The sequence below is a fragment of the Salvelinus fontinalis genome, chromosome 33 (genome assembly GCF_029448725.1).
Source record: "Salvelinus fontinalis isolate EN_2023a chromosome 33, ASM2944872v1, whole genome shotgun sequence".
NCBI lineage: Eukaryota > Metazoa > Chordata > Actinopteri > Salmoniformes > Salmonidae > Salvelinus > Salvelinus fontinalis.
Window position 1 is genome coordinate 12600412 of NC_074697.1, and position 6000 is coordinate 12606411.

Below are 6000 nucleotides of genomic sequence, written 5' to 3' on the forward strand. Positions count from 1 at the left end.
TTAATATGACCCCCCCCCCCCATTACAGAGATGTTGATATGACCCCCACCACTACAGAGATGTTAATATGACCCCCCCCCCCACTACAGAGATGTTAATATGACCCCCACCACTACAGAGATGTTAATATGACCCCCACCACTACAGAGATGTTAATATGACCCCCCCCACCACTACAGAGATGTTAATATGACCCCCCCCACCACTACAGAGATGTTAATATGACCCCCACCACTACAGAGATGTTAATATGACCCCCACCACTACAGAGATGTTAATATGACCCCCACCACTACAGAGATGTTAATATGACCCCCACCACTACAGAGATGTTAATATGACCCCCACCACTACAGAGATGTTAATATGACCCCCCACCACTACAGAGATGTTAATATGACCCCCACCACTACAGAGATGTTAATATGACCCCCACCACTACAGAGATGTTAATATGACCCCCACCACTACAGAGATGTTAATATGACCCCCACCACTACAGAGATGTTAATATGACCCCCACCACTACAGAGATGTTAATATGACCCCCACCACTACAGAGATGTTAATATGACCCCCACCACTACAGAGATGTTAATATGACCCCCCCACCACTACAGAGATGTTAATATGACCCCCACCACTACAGAGATGTTAATATGACCCCCACCACTACAGAGATGTTAATATGACCCCCACCACTACAGAGATGTTAATATGACCCCCACCACTACAGAGATGTTGATATGACCCCCACCACTACAGAGATGTTGATATGACCCCCACCACTACAGAGATGTTAATATGACCCCCCACCACTACAGAGATGTTAATATGACCCCCACCACTACAGAGATGTTAATATGACCCCCACCACTACAGAGATGTTAATATGACCCCCACCACTACAGAGATGTTAATATGACCCCCACCACTACAGAGATGTTAATATGACCCCCACCACTACAGAGATGTTAATATGACCCCCCCCACTACAGAGATGTTAATATGACCCCCCCCCACCACTACAGAGATGTTAATATGACCCCCACCACTACAGAGATGTTAATATGACCCCCCCCACTACAGAGATGTTAATATGACCCCCACCACTACAGAGATGTTAATATGACCCCCACCACTACAGAGATGTTGATATGACCCCCACCACTACAGAGATGTTAATATGACCCCCACCACTACAGAGATGTTAATATGACCCCCACCACTACAGAGATGTTAATATGACCCCCCCCACCACTACAGAGATGTTAATATGACCCCCACCACTACAGAGATGTTAATATGACCCACCCCCCCACCACTACAGAGATGTTAATATGACCCCCACCACTACAGAGATGTTAATATGACCCCCACCACTACAGAGATGTTAATATGACCCCCACCACTACAGAGATGTTAATATGACCCCCCCCCACCACTACAGAGATGTTAATATGACCCCCACCACTACAGAGATGTTAATATGACCCCCCACCACTACAGAGATGTTAATATGACCCCCACCACTACAGAGATGTTAATATGACCCCCACCACTACAGAGATGTTAATATGACCCCCCCCACCACTACAGAGATGTTAATATGACCCCCACCACTACAGAGATGTTAATATGACCCCCACCACTACAGAGATGTTAATATGACCCCCACCACTACAGAGATGTTAATATGACCCCCACCACTACAGAGATGTTAATATGACCCCCACCACTACAGAGATGTTAATATGACCCCCACCACTACAGAGATGTTAATATGACCCCCACCACTACAGAGATGTTAATATGACCCCCACCACTACAGAGATGTTAATATGACCCCCACCACTACAGAGATGTTAATATGACCCCCACCACTACAGAGATGTTAATATGACCCCCACCACTACAGAGATGTTAATATGACCCCCACCACTACAGAGATGTTAATATGACCCCCACCACTACAGAGATGTTAATATGACCCCCACCACTACAGAGATGTTAATATGACCCCCCCCCCACCACTACAGAGATGTTAATATGACCCCCACCACTACAGAGATGTTAATATGACCCCCACCACTACAGAGATGTTAATATGACCCCCACCACTACAGAGATGTTAATATGACCCCCCCCCACTACAGAGATGTTAATATGACCCCCACCACTACAGAGATGTTAATATGACCCCCACCACTACAGAGATGTTGATATGACCCCCCCCCCCCACTACAGAGATGTTAATATGACCCCCACCACTACAGAGATGTTAATATGACCCCCACCACTACAGAGATGTTAATATGACCCCCACCACTACAGAGATGTTAATATGACCCCCACCACTACAGAGATGTTAATATGACCCCCACCACTACAGAGATGTTAATATGACCCCCACCACTACAGAGATGTTAATATGACCCCCACCACTACAGAGATGTTAATATGACCCCCACCACTACAGAGATGTTAATATGACCCCCACCACTACAGAGATGTTAATATGACCCCCCCCCCACTACAGAGATGTTAATATGACCCCCACCACTACAGAGATGTTAATATGACCCCCCCCACCACTACAGAGATGTTAATATGACCCCCACCACTACAGAGATGTTAATATGACCCCCACCACTACAGAGATGTTAATATGACCCCCACCACTACAGAGATGTTAATATGACCCCCACCACTACAGAGATGTTAATATGACCCCCACCACTACAGAGATGTTAATATGACCCCCCACCACTACAGAGATGTTAATATGACCCCCACCACTACAGAGATGTTAATATGACCCCCACCACTACAGAGATGTTAATATGACCCCCACCACTACAGAGATGTTAATATGACCCCCCACCACTACAGAGATGTTAATATGACCCCCACCACTACAGAGATGTTAATATGACCCCCACCACTACAGAGATGTTAATATGACCCCCACCACTACAGAGATGTTAATATGACCCCCACCACTACAGAGATGTTAATATGACCCCCCACCACTACAGAGATGTTAATATGACCCCCACCACTACAGAGATGTTAATATGACCCCCACCACTACAGAGATGTTAATATGACCCCCCCCACTACAGAGATGTTAATATGACCCCCCCCACCACTACAGAGATGTTAATATGACCCCCACCACTACAGAGATGTTAATATGACCCCCACCACTACAGAGATGTTGATATGACCCCCACCACTACAGAGATGTTAATATGACCCCCCCCCCCACTACAGAGATGTTAATATGACCCCCCCCCACCACTACAGAGATGTTAATATGACCCCCACCACTACAGAGATGTTAATATGACCCCCACCACTACAGAGATGTTAATATGACCCCCACCACTACAGAGATGTTAATATGACCCCCCACCACTACAGAGATGTTAATATGACCCCCACCACTACAGAGATGTTAATATGACCCCCACCACTACAGAGATGTTAATATGACCCCCACCACTACAGAGATGTTAATATGACCCCCCCACCACTACAGAGATGTTAATATGACCCCCACCACTACAGAGATGTTAATATGACCCCCCACCACTACAGAGATGTTAATATGACCCCCACCACTACAGAGATGTTAATATGACCCCCACCACTACAGAGATGTTAATATGACCCCCACCACTACAGAGATGTTAATATGACCCCCACCACTACAGAGATGTTAATATGACCCCCCACCACTACAGAGATGTTAATATGACCCCCCACCACTACAGAGATGTTAATATGACCCCCACCACTACAGAGATGTTAATATGACCCCCCACCACTACAGAGATGTTAATATGACCCCCACCACTACAGAGATGTTAATATGACCCCCACCACTACAGAGATGTTAATATGACCCCCACCACTACAGAGATGTTAATATGACCCCCACCACTACAGAGATGTTAATATGACCCCCACCACTACAGAGATGTTAATATGACCCCCACCACTACAGAGATGTTAATATGACCCCCACCACTACAGAGATGTTAATATGACCCCCACCACTACAGAGATGTTAATATGACCCCCACCACTACAGAGATGTTAATATGACCCCCACCACTACAGAGATGTTAATATGACCCCCACCACTACAGAGATGTTAATATGACCCCCACCACTACAGAGATGTTAATATGACCCCCACCACTACAGAGATGTTAATATGACCCCCACCACTACAGAGATGTTAATATGACCCCCACCACTACAGAGATGTTAATATGACCCCCACCACTACAGAGATGTTAATATGACACCCACCACTACAGAGATGTTAATATGACCCCCACCACTACAGAGATGTTAATATGACCCCCACCACTACAGAGATGTTAATATGACCCCCACCACTACAGAGATGTTAATATGACCCCCACCACTACAGAGATGTTAATATGACCCCCACCACTACAGAGATGTTAATATGACCCCCACCACTACAGAGATGTTAATATGACCCCCCACCACTACAGAGATGTTAATATGACCCCCACCACTACAGAGATGTTAATATGACCCCCACCACTACAGAGATGTTAATATGACCCCCACCACTACAGAGATGTTAATATGACCCCCACCACTACAGAGATGTTAATATGACCCCCACCACTACAGAGATGTTAATATGACCCCCACCACTACAGAGATGTTAATATGACCCCCACCACTACAGAGATGTTAATATGACCCCCACCACTACAGAGATGTTAATATGACCCCCACCACTACAGAGATGTTAATATGACCCCCACCACTACAGAGATGTTAATATGACCCCCACCACTACAGAGATGTTAATATGACCCCCACCACTACAGAGATGTTAATATGACCCCCACCACTACAGAGATGTTAATATGACCCCCACCACTACAGAGATGTTAATATGACCCCCACCACTACAGAGATGTTAATATGACCCCCACCACTACAGAGATGTTAATATGACCCCCACCACTACAGAGATGTTAATATGACCCCCACCACTACAGAGATGTTAATATGACCCCCACCACTACAGAGATGTTAATATGACCCCCACCACTACAGAGATGTTAATATGACCCCCACCACTACAGAGATGTTAATATGACCCCCACCACTACAGAGATGTTAATATGACCCCCACCACTACAGAGATGTTAATATGACCCCCACCACTACAGAGATGTTAATATGACCCCCACCACTACAGAGATGTTAATATGACCCCCACCACTACAGAGATGTTAATATGACCCCCACCACTACAGAGATGTTAATATGACCCCCACCACTACAGAGATGTTAATATGACCCCCACCACTACAGAGATGTTAATATGACCCCCACCACTACAGAGATGTTAATATGACCCTCACCACTACAGAGATGTTAATATGACCCCCACCACTACAGAGATGTTAATATGACCCCCACCACTACAGAGATGTTAATATGACCCCCACCACTACAGAGATGTTAATATGACCCCCACCACTACAGAGATGTTAATATGACCCCCACCACTACAGAGATGTTAATATGACCCCCACCACTACAGAGATGTTAATATGACCCCCACCACTACAGAGATGTTAATATGACCCCCACCACTACAGAGATGTTAATATGACCCCCACCACTACAGAGATGTTAATATGACCCCCACCACTACAGAGATGTTAATATGACCCCCACCACTACAGAGATGTTAATATGACCCCCACCACTACAGAGATGTTAATATGACCCCCACCACTACAGAGATGTTAATATGACCCCCACCACTACAGAGATGTTAATATGACCCCCCACCACTACAGAGATGTTAATATGACCCCCACCACTACAGAGATGTTAATATGACCCCCACCACTACAGAGATGTTAATATGACCCCCACCACTACAGAGATGTTAATATGACCCCCACCACTACAGAGATGTTAATATGA